At 35.7% G+C, this 18,408-nt stretch overlaps 1 protein-coding gene across 1 annotated transcript in view; it reads left to right on the top strand.

Annotated features, from left to right (window-relative positions):
- The first annotated feature begins 7,935 nt into the window (after positions 1-7,935).
- FUT9 (fucosyltransferase 9) overlaps positions 7,936-18,408 on the top strand; it is a 157,155-nt gene continuing 146,682 nt past the window's right edge. The window contains exon 1 of the mRNA XM_006926291.1: positions 7,936-8,179. The gene's annotated coding sequence lies outside the window, so the exon portion shown is untranslated. The remainder of the gene's footprint in view (positions 8,180-18,408) is intronic.

Genomic DNA, 18,408 nt, shown 5'->3' with positions numbered 1-18,408 from the left:
ACAAACTGTTCAATTTGTTGCAAAGCATTATCAGATTACCTTTATCAAACTTACAGTGACACTTCTGAAAAGGACAAATAGAAATAAATAAATTACCAAAAATGAATAGAGAGAAAAGAAAGGTTGCTTAAAAGAAGATTAGAATAAATTAGACTTCCTATCAGGAATACTGAAAAGAAGAAATCAATAGATCAATGTCATAACATTCTAAGGAACTGTAATAGTAAATGTAGAATTATAAGTTCTTTTTCCATAATTCAAGAGCAAAGATTAAAAAACTCCTTTTAGATATACAAGGCTCATAAAATTACCTATATAGTATATAACAGGTTACATTATATAAATATATAATATATACAAATACATATAAACTATATAACTATCATATGTGAGAACATACATAATTATATCATATGCATAATTTCAATAAGAATTTTAAAAAGAAATGCGTAAAGTTTACTGAAATTTGGTAACTAATAATGAAAAAAATATTTAGTAACCATTTAGAACTAAAATCCAAGACAGAACGATATGGATATACCTGTGATATACCAAAAAAAAAATGAGATAGATTAACATGGGATGTCTAAGTAGTTAAGAGGATCATCATATTCTCATTTTCAGGAATAAGGTATTGCCATTGGTCATTTTTTTTGTATCTCATCTGATAATTAAATATAAAATATTGATGTAAAAAATTTGAAGATAACTACTAGAATGAAAATGAATATAAGAATGAAATAAATATAAACTAAAAAAAGGAAAAGAAATGTCAAACAAATAAAAATAAAAGTCAAGTAATTTAACAAGGAAAAATAAGAAAAAGAAATAAGCATAATAAGTAACAATAACAAAATATGATCATACAAAGATAATAATTTTATGAGAGTAGAGTTAAAGCCATCAACTAAAAAGAACTTTCATATCTTACCAAAGTTATTCTAAGTATGTGTTATTACCTGTAAAGCAAAAAACTCAGAAAATTTGATATGCATTGATACAATAAGATATACTAGCCCAAAACAAGCACAAGCAAAGCTAGTAACAATCTTAATATTTTGAAGTCGAATTCAATGTAGGGGAAAAGCCATGAAAAGAAACAGAAGAATCTTAAACACATATTACTAAGTAAAAGAAGCCAATCTGAAAAGGCTGCTAACTATATGATTCCAACTATATGACAATCTGGAAAAGACAAAGGCTAGGGGTTAAAGGAGAGGGAAGAATGATTAAGTGGAGCACAGAGGATTTTTAGGTCAATGAAATGATTCTGTATGCTATTCTGATGGTGGATATATGCCATTATACACTTGTCAAAAATATGTAACACTCGGAGTAAACCGTAATGAGGTGCTGAATGTAGGCATTGAGGAAGATTGTGTGTAGAGTGGGGATAGGGGTATACAGGAACTCTCTGTACCTTCTGCTCAATTTTGCTGTAAACCTAAAACTGCTCTAAAAAAATAAAGTCTATTAAAGAGAGAGAAAAACCACTCATATATTACTATTTATGATTTAAAATTATTTTAAATGGATAATTTAGAGTACACTCTGAATCTGCAAATTGATTTTAATGCTTAGCAGGATTTTAATAATAAAACAATAAAAGAAGACTTGAAAAATAAAAATGAAAACCCTGAGGATCAGATGAGAACACAACATTAACAAATTGACAAAACTTTTTAGTTCAAGAAAATGAAAATAAAATTTATATTACTATCATAGCATAGTCATTTTTTAATATCTTATGAAAGCTGATAAACATAACAGATAGCATATATAAAGGGCTAACTATATTCCAGGCACTCTTGCTAAAGATTTTGTATGCAGTAACTCTTTAAATCATTGCAAAAAATCCCACACATTGGGTACTGTTATTTTATTTCCATCTTGTAGACAAGGGAAGTGATGGAGTACATTAATGGCTTTTCTAGTACAGAATGATCTTTACATTCTTTTTTTTAAAAAACTCACACTTGGTGATGACGTTGTGTTCTTTTAATATGCTTCTAGGGTTTTTTGTTAATATTTTAACTAGGCTTTTCCATTGATGATCCTAAGGGAGATTGGTCTGAAAGGAATATATGATATTTAATCTTCAGTATCTTTACTTGTTTGTACATGTGGACTTTTCATGAATTAAAAGTATTAGTAGTAGTAGACTCTTAATAATAATGGGCTACATGTTATCTTCTTGTATATATTGTAATTTCTGATACAGTTATGTTGGTGCTATATTATTTGGTACATAGATATTCATAATTGTTTAGTATGCATAAGAAGATGCCCATTACTATAATTATAAAATATCTCTCTTCATCTTTTCTTAACATGTTTTTTATTTGTATGACATCTTGTCTCTGATTAAGATTTCAATTCCTGCTTACTTCTTATGTGCATTTGCCTGGTATATGTTTGTCTATAATTTTTTCAAACATTCTGAGTGTCCTTGTTGAGGATATAAAACATAAAATTACTTTTTGTTTCATAAAACAATATAAAAATCTCAATTTTTACCTAGAAAATGAGATAATCCTATTTACATTTATTGGTGTGTTTACTCTTGGGTCTGCCATACTTGCTGTGTTATGTTTTTGCTTTTTAACTTGGTTTTGTGGTCTATTTTCTTTTATTGATTTTTGTATGTGTGTCTTAAGATTTATAAAGATTTTCATTTTATTCCATTACTTTTGTAATTACTTATTTATACATTAACTGCATTTCTCTATTTTATAGACTGAACCTGTTAGTTTGCTAAAATAATGGTAAAAAATAAAATTAGTATTTCTTGTTCCTCTTGTCTTCCTCTTTTACTACATGATTATTTGATATTACCTTGATTATAGTTTACCTTTGTATTGTTAAATATGTTAGGCTACTGATTTGTTCCTTTAAAAGATTTTATTTAAATCCTGGCCATTAGACATCAATGCTTTTATATCCTATCTTCTTTTGCTTTTCTCATACAAATTTTGTTTATATAATTTTTATATTTCCACAGTCTATAAGATTTATATTTTATTATTTTGCTCTAATTCTCATATCCTCACATTTTAGATGAACAGTTATATACATTCAATGTTTACAATCTCTCTTTGATCCAGAACGTCTGTTCCACTTATCTCTTAGAAAGCTAAATTCCATTTTCTATTCTAGTGATTTCCTGAAGATAGAATCACGAGAATAATATTCCCTTAGTTCTCACATGTTCAAAATTGTTTTAGAATTTAAAAAAAAACCCTTAGCTCTGACTATTTTCTTTAGTATCTTTTGGACTTTCTTCCACTGATGTTGAATGACTGACTCCATTCTGCTATGAATATTGTAGCGAGGGATTCTGAGGCCAGACTCAGTATTTTCCTTGTTAAGTCACTGATTGTTTTGCCTGCATGCCCAAAAGATTATTATATTTAAATTCTAGTTACTGTACTTAAATACATCTTGGGTGGTGATTATTCTGGGACAGTTTTACCTAGTAATTATTACGTATTTTAAAATTAAAATTTCAAGTCTTCTTTCATTTCAAGAATGCTTTTCTTTAATATTAAAAATTATATTTAAATACTTATTCTTTTCAATTTTTTTCTTCTTTAGGGTCTCTAATTATGTATGTGTTAGATTACATTTGCCTATCTTTTCCATCTTTCATGTTCTCTATTCCTGTTTATCTATTTCCACCTCATTTTGCTAGCTTTTCTCATTTCTGCCCTTGTTCTCTTATTGTGTTTACCTCAGTGTATATTTTAACTTATAATTCTTCTATATTCATTCTTTACTCATGATGGTTTTAATTTTTCTTCCATTTCTTTCCTGAGTTTTGCCAGCTTTGGGTCATCAGACTCTATTGTTTCATAAACCATCCCAAATTCTTGCATTTGTGCCTTATAGTTCTCATTCATAGATGCAATTCCTTCATTGTGCCCTTATGAAAATTCATAGCAGAATGTTGGGACAAATTTTTCAGCTTCTCCATGGCAACATTGTTCTAATGTGTGTTCTTCAACCATTGGTACATTTTTCTGCTCCTCTTTTTCCATATTATTTTTGTATTGATACTGTACCTGCTCTTCTTTTATTACCCATAATTAACCAAGTTAATTTTTTCTCATCTAGATTTCTGAGAAAAGGAGAGGGAGGAATAGCCATCTAGGATTTACAAAGTTTCAGTCTTCTCTGCTGTTAAAAATAAAGAAATAGACTGCTTTTTGCAAATATCACTCTTCCATTTTTATGTAGCCATCCATTACTTCAGACAGGACATATCCAAGAGGGCTTTTGTCACCAGCTCTACTCAAGTCAGTTTTCACATTGATTGCTGAAAATAAGATGTATATGATTTGTAAATTAAGAAGATCAATTTGCCTGCAGGAAATATTTTTTCTTGAGTTTTGTGAGGTTATCCACAACTGAGTCCTCTTTACATTTGCAATGCTTCTTTCTTTCCCCCTTTGCAGCTAGAGCCTAGTTTCAGTTCCTGAAGTCAGTGTTGCAGCCAAGGGAAAGGGCTTTTGCATTTCACAGTGAAACTCTCACTTTCAAGAATCATATTTTTATCAATGTTTTCTAAGATTATATATCATTGGGCCCACTATCTGCTCTTCTTTCTCTTCTGCGACTTCTGGTTAATCTCAGCAGTTTTACCATCTTGTAAACACATTTGGAAAACTACAGATTATTTATCTCTCGATTTTACTGAAAATAGAATTTGCATTTGTTTGTTTGATTGTTCATTTAATTCTCCTTGCTGCTTGGTATATTCTTCAGAAGGAGAAAGAGACAGTTGCTCATCTTCATTCCAGATTCTGTTCACGTATTCAGCAGTATATATATAATTTTTTTAGAAGTACCTACAACTTCAAAGACATTTATTAATCTCTGTTTTCCCCACTGACATAAGAAGGTGTTAATTTTTTAAAAAATTTTGGCTCATTAAAATTTTCACTGGCCTAAAAAATTTCAATTGTTTCTTTTTGCTACAACAAATTTTACTTTTTTCCTTAAACCATCTTCCTCCTCTTTTCTTTAACAATTCATGTAAGAATTGGCTATAAACATAGCCTAATAATCTGTATCCTTTTACTCATACTCTTGTTAATGCCTATAATTTAATTAATAAATATTTCTTCTTTGGGCTTCAGATTTATCATCATTATTATCATCATCATCACCACCATCAGCATATTTTTCTTAGTGGTAAAACACTGTTATTGGCTCATTAGACACAAAAACACAGTTACCAATTTTCTTCACTGTGGTATCCCTGGGACCTAATACAGTGCCTGCCCTCATAGGTGTTTATTAAATATATGTTCAGTAAATAGAGGAATGATATTCTTGTGCTAACCAATCTCTGGTACTTCTGCAGTATTTGTTTAAAAATAAAGGTTTCAGTCTTTCAGATTTTCAGAAATTTCAATGTGAGAATTTGTTTTCAACTAAGTAAATACAAGAATGTTTAAAATGAAGCTTTTCATTTTATTTATTTATTTGGCTTCCCCAGTTGTAATGCTTAACACAGTAACACAGGACACTAGTGGAGACATAGAAGGGGAAAGAATATGAAAGTGAAAGAATACTGTAGTACAGGTGACAGAAAAGTTTTCACCCAGCCCGAGAATCTAAATTGAAATCCAGTTCCTTTGGCAGGAGAACTTGAATGCTCCTCCATCTTTTATCACCTCATTGATTCTTGTCTCTTACAGGCCAAGTGGTTGGGAGTAGGAGTTAAAACTCATTTTTCTTGCTCTAAATGTCATCCCTTTACTTGACTTTAAGACATTTTAGCTAGCATTTTTTCTTTACCTTTTTACCTCTGTCCATAATCAAGTATAAGAGGAAAACAGCAAAAATTCTCAAAGGCAAATCATCTTTAAAAAGGAGGGGGGAGGAATATTCTAAAGAGGGATGAAAAAGTGAAGATTTAATGCTTTGTAACCACTCCCTGACTAAGCAGCTACTAGTATTTGAAAAATTTATTGCTTACTTCTATAATACAGCTACAGCTGAGAAGACTTAGAGTCAAATGAAATGTAGGTCCTACCAACCATTTTCCTTCTATGGTCTTCTTTGAAAGAATAGCATATGGTGAATTTGCATGGTGTGATGCTGAACATCTGGAGACAGTAGCACGTGCCTTTTAAAGCTGAGGTGTATAGAGGAGTTTGATATGTCCCCTTAATGCGTAGGTGTTCGCTCATTCAGATTATCAGGTAGATGTGAAACCAAATATTTTCATTGGCAGATATAATATACAGAAAAGATTCTAGCAATTTGAGAATACCTAGACCATCGAGTAATACTTTATCACCAACACTTTTTTTTCTCTTGTAAATATGTCTGAAAAGAGTTAGAGACTTTTCATCAACATTTGGATATATTTTATTGCATTAAAAAAGCTTCTCTATACTGCATTTACAGTTAAGAGTGCACCTATTTAATATGAGCACATTTGTTATGTAAGACATACTTAGTTAAAATAAAATGCCTAGTTTATTTACTCTAAAAATTAAGATCCTTTTACCTTTTAAAAAATGACTTAAGTAGTTGAAAGACTACTGAACACACACACACACACACACACACACACACACACACACACACAATCCGAAACTCCCTCTAGGGTGCTTATAGGGAGTACCTATAATTTGATCACGTTATGTTATTTTATTTGAGGAGAGTTTTACTACTTTCCTTTTTCTCTAGTCATATCTTATACACAAGTAATCAATTTGCTTCTTGCCTACCCTCAACTACCAAGTGAAGATTTTGAAACAAAAATATGGCTCATGGTAATCAGTCAATAATGTTCCAATGCTTTTTATATTTACTGAAAGTGTGGATTCACCCACTCTATCTTGTGAGTGTATAGGCGCTAAATATAGTATCTTTTCATGGGAGTCTGTGGTTTGCGAACAAACAGGACTGATTCATAGTCTAAAAAGCCAAGAAAATCCACAATATAGTCCAACCCTACCTAGGACTGGGCTAAAAACGAAAAGTTCTGCAATAAAAAAGATTGAGAGATATTTCAATTAAACGTGTTAAGTCATGTTCTGGTTTTCTAGGATGTTGGGAAAAGGGAAGAGGAGAACCAAGGTAGAAGGTAACAGACTGCCTGCCCTGTGCCCTTCGCACTTACAGCCATCCTAGGTCACTGAGAACATGGTCCCAGGAAATCAGGTCATAGGACTTTTTTTTTTTTTTACTTCTTTAGATGGTCTACCCGGATGGCAAACAAACACCGCCACCTCTGTCCAGGCGGCAGCTCCAAGGGACAGGAGATGGTGGCCTGCATCGAGCTCCCTGCTGGCGCCTTCTGGCCGGACACTTTGTGCCAAAGAGCGCCCAGAGAAGCAGACAGCAGTAGAGGGATGGCACAGATGTCACGGATGCACAATCATGATTATAATCTGACCAGAAAGGGGAAAGAAAGAGAGCAAGGGCCCGCAGGTTCCCACCCGGGAGCCACCGCAATGGAGTGGTCGGCGGTGTGTGCGCGCACAGGTGCCTCAAGCCAGTGGCGCTGAGAGCTGTCGCGGCCGACTCTAGGACGCAGAAGTAACCTCTAGTAACCTCTCCAGGACGCAGAAGCCCCGGCTGCTGCCGAGCCTGGGTAACCCCAGACTAAGCCTTGGGAGGAAGGGCCCAAGGAAAGGGCGCGAAGGGAGAAAGAGGGGAAGGGAGGTGGGGGAGGGGGAGAGACCCATGTCCTCATCTTGAATTTCTCCTCTATGAGCTCTTCTGGTGGGAACCTTTGATGGGCTCCTACGCGCCTCTCCCTCCCTCTTCTCCTCTCTGGGTGATCGTCTCCCCTTTTCCCCACTCTCCGCCTTCCACCCTTCCTCTCTCTCCTCCATCCCTTCCTCCCTCTCTCCCTCCCTCCCTCCCAGCCTCGTGTCTCCTCCCCTCCCCCTCGTCTCCCTCCCCTCCAGCGGCAGCAGCAGTAGCCGCTTTAGCGGATCCGGAGATGGGCAGAGAGCGCGCGCGGCGCAGCAGCTCGGGATCCACTGCCCTCCCCGCCTGCAGCTCCCTGCGCCCCCGCCGCCGCTACCGCCACCTCTGAGTCCCCGGGATCCAGTCCCGCTCCTAGGACAGCGCCGCCGCCGCCTCCCGGCCCTGCATGCCGCCTGCGCCGCGCAGCCCTCGCGCGCGCCCGCATGGCGCTTTCCTCTCAGGACCGGTGAGTAGCTTGGAAAGCTCAGGGGGTCGGGCTCAAAGGCTGGGAGCCGAGAAAACATCTTTTGGCTTAAGAGGGTACCCCAAACCACCGGCTGTGATTCCTCAACCTCTAGGCAGGTGGTCTCGGGAGTGTGTCTCGGGAGTGTAGTCCCCGAGGGGTTGTTTTATTCAACTCCACCTGCTGGCAACCTGAACCCCTCTCCCTCCTGGGCAGCCCACGATCTTGCCTCACCTTCCAGTTCCGGAGCTCTCACACTAGCAGCAGCAGTAGATGGCTCCGACCCTCCTGCTACCCCAAACAAGGTCCTCTCTGTCCTCTCTGTCCCCACGTTTCCCCCTTCTGATTTCCCGCTTCTGCCAGCCTGCAAACGCCCCCATCTGCCACTCTTCACCGGTCTCGCACTGACAAAGCCTTCTCCACAAAGTCCGCCCCTGACCCACCTTCCCTCCTTTTCCAAAGCCTGGCTCCCGAGCCCGCACTGTCCCGCCGTATTCCTTCGCAGAGCAAATGGTCTTCCCAGTGAATTCTGACCTCATTCCCTCGACACGATGGTGCCTCTCCAGCTTTTCCGACAGTCATCTCGGGAAATTGACACAGACGCGCGGTGATCCTGGCTTGTGTACAGTTACTTTGTGTGTTTCTCGGCACCTGGGCTGTTTAGGGTATGATCAAGCATGAAAAAAGACAGACAAAAAAACCTTTTGCGACTGAACTTTTTGCTATTGTTGTTTTAAAAGAGCACAACCGTTTACATAGCTCAGACTCGTTGTATTCATTTAGAGACACCTCAGCGGATAAGAAGGAACGCCCCTATTTACCTGTTCTTCCGGAATCGGTCTTAGTTCCAGGTTGAGAACCATGCACCTGACTGGGTGATAGATCTCCTTCAGCAACAGCACTATCAAAATCTCTTCAACTCTTGAGAATAAGAAGCTTTTTTCTTAAAGGAGAATGGAGTAGCACCGAACTCACCTTTTGAAATCTTTTAATTTGCAATAAGCCAAAGCCCTTACTTTTCTTTAGATTTAGTAGCTAGCAGAGGGACATAGTAGGATCAGAAAACGTACTAAAAAGCTGCTGCACTATCTGGGTGCTTCTGGTGTTGTGTAGTATCTTAGCTTCCACACAGTCTTTCTGTAGAAGTTTTCTTTGGGCAGCAGCCCTTTCTTGAGAAACCATGTTTAACGTTTTAGTATTTTTTAATTAGCTTGAGAGAAAAAAGGAAGTTGTGTTCAGTGAATGAATATGAGCAAGGGAGGTGAAGGAATGAGTGAGCACAGGGAGAGACCATTTAAATGCTAAAATTTGTACTCCTGATTCTCCCTGCATTGAAACCTTCAAAACAAAACTACCCCCACACAATTTATGATTTAGTTTTTTAAAGAAGTGATGACATGGTATTAATTTCAGCATATTTTACCGAATATTTCAGCATATTTCAGCATTACTCTATAGAACTCTTGGTCATAGGGCTTGTGTTCTAAGCAATGCAGATAAGAGCATTCAGAAATAAATGTTAGAAACTTTAAAAGGTGCCACATTTGAGTATGCAGTGTGTGGATACAAATTTTCTGGTAATAATATTATTGTTATTTTAAAAAATTTTAAGAAAATAGGAATTAAATTGTCATTCTTGCTCTCACAGTAGATGGAGAAGGATGTGTGCTTCCTTACTTTAAATGAGCCAGTCTCTTCCTATATGAGAAATAGAAGGGGGGAGTTGAGCAATTATCTAGAGAATTTGGTAAGAATTGCCTTAAAATCTTGCCTTCCCCTAAATATCAAGAATTTTGGCAATTTTGTTTTAACTCAAACTGTATCCAAGCCTTTATTTCTCTCTCTCTCTCTCTCTCTCTCTCTCTCTCTCTCTGTTTGTTTGTTTGTTTGTAGATTTAGGCAGAAATGCAATGAGCAAGTCACTGACAAGGGGTGTTTTTAGGTAAATGTGGAGAGCCACATCTAAAGTCAGGAGGGCCTATGAGTGATGACTTTATTGTTGGTTTTCTAAATTCAGAAATCTTAGTTGGTAAAATTTAGTTATTGACTAAGAAGTATATTCAAAACTAAGTATTAAGCTTACAATTACTGCAAATATTCACATTGGTCATATCAGATGGATAGTTAATAGATAAGTTATGAGCTGAATCAAAATATTTAATTTTTTTTCTCTAAATGCTTTTCCACTTTGGATGACAGTGGAGTGCTTAGTATATGCAATATGTCCAACAATAGTGAATCTGTATTGGAAAAGATATATCTTGATTGAACAAAAGGGAAAATGAAGAGCAATGCTGACATTGATCAATTATTGCCCATAATCATGTAAATGACAAGTTCAAGACAATATGTGCTCACATAATCATAATTGTCAAGTTCTAAACAATACCAGAAATGTCTCATCATTGCTTTTGTAAGGATGTGTGCTTGTATACATGTAATATTAAAATGGTCTCAGAATTGTCTATGAGAATGCAAATAATTAATCTGCCATAAATTACAGAGGAATTTTTATTAAGAACTCTTGGTGAGCTGGAACTGAAGATCAGCCTAAATTTAATGTCATTGTCATTATTAAGGCTATGTAAAACAGTTAAATATAACACTTGGGGAGACAAGACATACCAATATTTGAATGGCATAATCTTTGAGTATCATTAAGTTGTATCTTATAATACTCATAACTATATGCCACCTAGAGGATGGGATAGGTCTAAATTAAGTGTTTACAGTGGTAAAGTAATTTAAAATTGTGGAAATGATATAGATTATTTCATCAATAGGCTGCAATTAGTTGAATGTGCCATGTGAATGAAACCATTTTTTTGTCTTGTGTGTGGTGAAAAGGGTGGGCTGAAGAAGGGAAATCAGGCAGGAAGAGAGAAATAGAAAAGATAAAAACCTATGGACACTTGCTTAAATTTTTTACACAAGTAAAGGTGACTACAAGTTCTATTATTCTGGTATTTGAGATAACAGCTGTTTTTCAACTTGAATTTTAAGAAATATCTTACTTACAGCAATGAAAATATATTTTAAAAAATTAAATGATGCATTCATTTTAGTCAGTAAAACCCATGGGATTACAGGTAAATTACTTTGTGTAAACTAATCTACCTAAATAAAATTCTGGACAAATTAAAAAAAAAAAAAAAACCTTGAGAAGGAAAACACACATACTCACACAAACCTAAAATTACAATGTTAGCTAAAGATCCATGTGTTTTTCTTGTCTTATGAAGGCAAAAATATTTAGTGGAGGGATAATTACATACTTCATAGCTTAATAAATATATATCGTATTTTCCTATATACATTTGTGGATGTATTATTCAATGTTATTGATTTTTATATTTTTATTTACAAATTTACTAGAGTTTGTATATTATAAAATGCTTCAAATTTTATTAATTCAAAATCATCCTCAAATTGTACTTGTAAGTATGATATATTATATACTTTAGGGACGGCTTTGTTTTCTCTTTATTCTATAGTGCATGGACTATTACAAAAAAAAACATTCTCAAAGAGCAAATAAGCAAAACAAATATTTCAAAACTAGTATAATGTTTCAATCAAAGTTTTACAACAATGCTATCAAAGTGATACTCTCATAAGATCAACTCTCATGTACAATTAAATTTCTACAGGAAAGAAACATTTAGATTATGTGATTGTACATGGGACTGTGCAAAAACCATTTTTATTCAAATAGCTGCAATGAAATGAGTGGCATTCTTAATATAAGGAATCACAGAATTTAGACATTAATTAGAGGATGTAGAGGGCATTCCATTTCCATCATTTCACTAATAACTAACTTACTCAAGTTTCTTAAGTAAATAATAGAAACAGAATTAGAATCCAGGTCTCTTGTCTCATGTTGTATGTCTTTCTATAAAATAAATATCAGTATTTCCTTTTATTTTAATAAGGTAATAAGGGAGAACTTCATTTGAGAAAAGTGAAAATGAAATGAAATAAAAATCTGCACCTTCCTCAGGGAATGCTTAGTCCTATAACCATCATAGTTGAATGTGGTGTTTTTCTGCTTATTCTTTCCCACCTTCAGGTTAAAGCTTGGGAAATATTTTTAAATTTTAACTGTTGCCAATTCACCTAAAAATTCTTAAACATTTTTTTGCTTAATTTTTATTATAAATTCTTCATACAATATAAGTTTCTTTCATGGTAACTGTGTACCATGGACACTTTCATTTTAACTTTTAATAGACAGTTCATTGAAAAATAGTTCTAAAAACAGATTTTAGTTTCTGCAAGCAAAACAGTGGAGATAAACTTACAGTTTCTTATACTTCCTCTTTACCCATATTCAATCTTTTTGTCACCAGAGAGAAAGTTTGTGTATCCATATGCTTTTGTTTTTTTGTCACCGTAGTCTGTGAATAGATCAGGTAGTCTGCGAAGATAAATTTATTTCACAAATTTCCAAGTCTACAATTAAAAATCCTGGCACTTTTAGCTTTCTCTTCACTTATGGCCAGACAGATCAATTAAAGTGAATGACTAAATCAATAGGGAAAAGTCATCATTATTGGGTAAAAAATAAACTTTCAAATGTATTCTTGTGGGGGCTCATCAGTGTTATCTAGGAAGAGTAACATGGTGATATAGATTACTATCTATATGGAAGAATACTGCATCGTTTAAGTGTGCCTGGGTCGATGGAAGTTAGGGCACTCTATGATCTTGGACTGCTGGATGGGTACTTCAAAAGCAGAAGAGGAACCCTTGTCTTAGGAAATGACCTTCTTTAAATCAATCAAGATGCAGACTTAACTGAAAGGAGAACTACATCTCTGAGGCTCCCATAATCTAATTTCTTTGGAGTATAATTCAGTCTCCACTTATTGAGGGCCTACTGCTTGGCAAGAACTGAGATGTTAACTACAGACACGAGGATGAATATGATATATGTTCTGGCCTCAAGGAGCTTACAGTATAACTGAAGGGACAGATAAGAACAAACAGTTGGCTTTAATCCAGGACAGCCACCATGTTACTGAACAAAGGTGTCCAAAGGAAAATTAAAAAGACTACAACTTAATTTTAATATGCCTTGCCAAAATAGATGGTAGTATGCCGTGACTAAGTTTTGGGACAAAAATAATCTATGTCTTGAAAGTAGCATATGTTTACATTGATTTCCATATTTATTTTAACTCTGACAAAAATTTTTTGACAATGTAGGAACCTATTATTATGAATTAATATATAATGCCCCATACTAATGAAACCTACAGTTAATTCAATTCTCAAAGGTCATAGGGTAATTTTTTAAATGAAATATAACTCATTTTACACTTTAACATATTTAAAATATCAAATTTGCCTTTTAAGAAACCTAAATCTGTAAGGTACATTTAAAGGAAATGTACAGAAGAGGGAGGAAATGGAGACTGAACAATATACATAATATCTATTCAACAATTAAAAGTTTATAAATCGCTTTAACAAAATACATTTCAATTCAAAAGGTAATTTTGAATCTCCGATAATGAATATTTATTATCATATGGTTGTATGATACAAAGGAACACAAAGCTGTTAATGATAACCATGGCTTCACTGCCTTGACCTATAGGAGACAACTGGGCTATTTCAGTAGCCAATCCTTGCTGACTTACAGTAAGACCCAAGAAAGGTCTGAGATTTTATCCTCTAAGTTAAGCATGAATAACTGATTCTAGTTCTTGTTCTGGAGGGGCTGCATGAGGGCAATCAATCTACTTGTCCTATTTGTCTCCATCAACATTCTGGTGGCATTTGTCTACCTCACTGAATGTCTAAGCAATAGTTACAGAAATGGGAATGGAAAAGACAGGCAGAGGTGTTGATGGGTATTTCACATGTGAAATGCAGAAGCTGGAGGCAAACCCTGCTGTTTATGGTACATTTCCTGGTCAGATTAAGGGGAATAGAGATTGAATCATGTGAGAGCTGCCTGGTGGGGAATGGCAGATTCAACAGAAAATTAAATTTAGGATCCTTGCAACAATTTGGGAGAGCTATTTTTTTTTTTTTCATGTAAAACTGAGATGCCACAGGAGCCAGGCAAACTGAGGGCTTGAATATACCCTTTCTATTTGATAAGTGAGTCTGTAGGACTCTTTTTCACATTGTTAGTCACTGAGTTTGAGTTGACACACCCCAGAATGAAAATGGCAGGCCAAACAGTCACAAAACCTCCATGGGTAATGAGTTCAATTTTGACAAGAGCTCGGTAGCAAGCTAATAGCTGCTTCACAAAAGATGTGTACCTGGGAGGGGTATACCTTGCATGTTAGGAAGATAACCTGTCCAGACTCCCAAAGGGGAACTGCAAGTAAAGCATGTCTTCTTTTTCCAGAGTCTCTAGTCAGTAAAATTATCAGTCACAGAGACTTGTATCTCACAGGTCTGTTCGGGATGTGAGCTCCAGGTGTAGAGAGCACACCACAGCTTAATGGACAGTTTCAAATGCAGTGTATTGGTTAGGGCCTCAGTGAAAGGATGGTAATTTTTGGATTAACTGAAATGAAGGTGTAAGTAGAATGTCCAAGTAAGGTCCATACTATCTCCAGTACCCAAAGATTTTTTTGTCGATTGGAGTTGAATAGACAGCAGTTTTTCTTTGACTGCCAAGGGGACTGAATATTGCAAATCTGCCCATATAGTCCCAAGAAAATTTATTTGACAAGCAGAGCCCTGATTTGTCAGGGTTTATCAGCCACCCTGGCTAGTGGAAGTATGATAACACCATAGTCAAGGCATTGTTAACAGAAGCTTCTGACTTTGTCATCAGCAAGTTATCATGATATAGTTCAAGCTTTGTACAATAGAGGGTAGAGGAACTCACACTACCCACCTACTGATGGCAAATGGCAGAGGAATTTAGCTACCCCTGGAAATAGCCTGTAGTAACTTGGGGAGTTACTACAAATGTATATTGGTGGCCATGACACATGAATGTAAGTTAGTGTTTTATCTCAGGAGCCAGTGGGATAGAAAAAAAGGCATTGAGGCATTGACACTGTCCAAGATAGCACAGCAAATGTTTAGTCTGTGCAGTGGACTCAATAAAATGAGTAGTTAATGATAATTTATTCTAAGCTTCCAGTCCTTGGTCTTTTTCACTGGTCATACAGGGCTGTTGCATTAAAATATTGCATCTCTTACTGCCCATATTGCCTTGAAGTCTAATCTGGGCTGTAGTTTCCCTTTTTCCTCTCAGGATTTTATGCTTTTTCTGTTGGACCATCTGGGAAGAAACAAGGAGAGGGCTAGAAGGTGATTTACATGGGCCATTAGCACTTCTCTACATGTGGCTTTTCCCAATTGTGATAATCTTCTCAGGCACTTAATGGATGATGAAATATAAGCATATCACACATTAATTCCTACTATACAATCAGATGTGTAAACCACAAAAATATTACATTAAATTTGCCCAGAGTTGTCCATCAACAAGATCATGTTAGCTTGCCTTTTCCACTGAATTCTACCTAAATGCCATTAGCTGAATCTGAGTGATATCAATTTGGGACAAAATAGATCCAGGTAAGAGAGCAACATGGGCATCCACATTTAACATAGCCATAAAAGTCTGACTCCTTCTCTTCCCTAAAATGATGCAACATACTCAGATGGGTACATATGTCCTTTGATCTCTTTTGGGGATAGCTATACCTTGGCCTCTAATATTTCTCTTAAATTATAGATCAAGGTAAAGGGTCAGAGAGGAATCAGGGAGCAAGGAAAGAGAAAGCCTTCGTATGTAATTTCAGTTTCACATAATGTGGCAATGGGTCATGGAATAACCAAATAAACGTCAAGTCTTTTGGGCCCACCCAATACTCTGTATGAGGGAGCAAGACTCTCATAGCTGATACCACCTATTTCAGCCTTAGGAATCGCTGGACTCAAAAACTATAGCCACAATGGGATTTGTGACCTCTGACTTACTCAAGGTGGTGACCTTCTTTAAGGAATTCACCTTAATTTGGGGCATTAGCTGCCCCATTATCTAGAATAACATTTCTTAAGTCCTTAATGGTTTCAACATTAAGGCTGGGGGAGTTTTCTTGCACAATGATGGTGATGGTAAGAATTTATCTAGATTTCTTAGGATCTCTTCCTCATTCTTCAGTGGGTCAACTTCATCAGAATTCTAAACTCAATCCAGGGCAGTAAGAGCTCAAATATGGTTTCCCACAAGAGGTTTACTATCTCAGGACAATCTCCCTAAGAGAGCTAACACTCCCTTATAGCAGCCAGAAATCACTGTAAAAAACACTTAAGAGATTTTTACTGTCCCTTCCAAATGAGTCTAAGTTTGGCATGATAGAATGAAGGAGAGGTTTAACCATAAGACGACCTATTACTTGGCATTATTCCTTTACAAGCAATATGCTCCATGGCTTCTTTTCATGTGAATCAGTCAGACTTCTAGTAATTACCTGGTTTATGGTCATGGAGTTCCCCCTTTCACACTCAGTGTACCTGTGCTGCTCTCTAATATCTGAAATGAGGAGCTATCTTCTGCCTACCCAGTACAAATCTTAATATGCTGTCGAAAATTAGCGCTGCATATCAGAGGCTGGCCACCGGATAGGCAAGGATCCTTCCACCTAGAAAAGAATTAGCAACAGAATAGCATTTAGACATCTATATTTTACCTATTTCTTGTTACTTAACTAGTGGTGACCTCCTCCATTCCTCTTCATTAAGAGGCAAAAAAGTAGAGGACCATTTGTTGCCTGGTTGACTATATAATTTGTTACTGATTCCCATAGACTTCTCTCAAATCCCATTAATGGATCTGTGAGACCCTCATCCTTTCTTTTCTAGAAAGAAAGCCATGTCTCTCTCAGCAGACCATCCTTATCACCAACATTATCAAAAACTCTGAAAGGTGTGAGATGTGACTCTGCTTTTAAGCTGATATGAAAGCCTGCCACAGATTCGTGGATGCTGGTAGAAGACATTAAGACTCCTGGATCAGAGATGAAGGATACTTGATTATTCACAGCAATATCAGTAGTAAGAGTATCAATATTTTTGCATTGGTTTCCAGTTTCCACAAGGCAACAGAGAGGAGACCAAATCATATCTAACATTATAAGAAAGGGACCCTGAATTTAAGGAATGCAAATCTTTTACAATGGATGGTAAACATGCCTCTTTTTGCTGTAGAAGAAGATGCTATTTCTATCTTCCAAGGCTGTGTGCTTTATAGCTATTTTTTAAAAATAGTTCAGAACAAAAGCCGCCAGTGCTTCTTTTATAAGATGTGCAAAGATGTGAGAGACCCATGGGAAATTGTTTCCAAACAATGACAAAGGACTTCAATAAATGCTTGTTTTGGTAGGCTCCTTATCTATGGTATAATAGATGTTCATCCTTGCTACTTCCTAATGATGGAATGCTTTAAATATGTGACAGCTGAGATTGATGAATCTCTCACTAAGACAGAAAAACAAGAAGGAAACTTTAAAGCTAATATATTGTATTTAAAGTGCATCATTGGAGGGAGGGAGGAGGTAGATAGAGGTAAAGGGGGTTAAATATTTGGTGATGGAAGGAAATTCAACTTTGGGTGGTGAATGCACAGTGCAATATATGTACGACATACTGTTGAATTGTACACTTGAAACTTATTTGATTTTATTAACAATATCACCCCAATAATTTTAAATAAAATAAATAAAATTATAATGTATATTAAGAAAAAAATAAAATGCATCATTAGACTCTTAATTAGTTACTCCTGACTATATATGTTATAGTGTAAGACAAATTAAAGAATTGAGAATTTTTATGACGGAAACTTAAAATTTGCACCTAAACCACCAGATATAAGAAATGTCTATTTTGTCTAATTATAGTAGATTATAAATAAAAATTTATTAAATAAAAATGGGATATATGTATGTTTGTTTATGGCCTTAATGTTTCTCTAATATTCTGCAGTTTGAAGCATGCCTAAATTTTTCCAAATAATCAAAAGAAAACGGTTTGTTGCTGTTTTATTTTGCTTACTTGTAGACTGTTTCTTCAAGACTGAGCATATCTGTCATCTTCTCTAATAGGCATCTCCTATACTCCAGACTGGGACACATGATTTTTCTCTGTATTCGTATAATGTGCAAGATTATCTGTACCATGTAATAATCTTACAACATTACATTGGCCTTATATGTTTATATGTGTTTTCCCTACTGGATTACTCT

This window comes from Pteropus alecto, unplaced genomic scaffold (assembly GCF_000325575.1).
Source record: "Pteropus alecto unplaced genomic scaffold, ASM32557v1 scaffold7, whole genome shotgun sequence".
NCBI classification, from domain to species: Eukaryota; Metazoa; Chordata; class Mammalia; order Chiroptera; family Pteropodidae; genus Pteropus; species Pteropus alecto.
The sequence above is the reverse complement of the archived record's forward strand: the minus strand, read 5'-3'. Positions and strand labels throughout refer to the sequence as shown.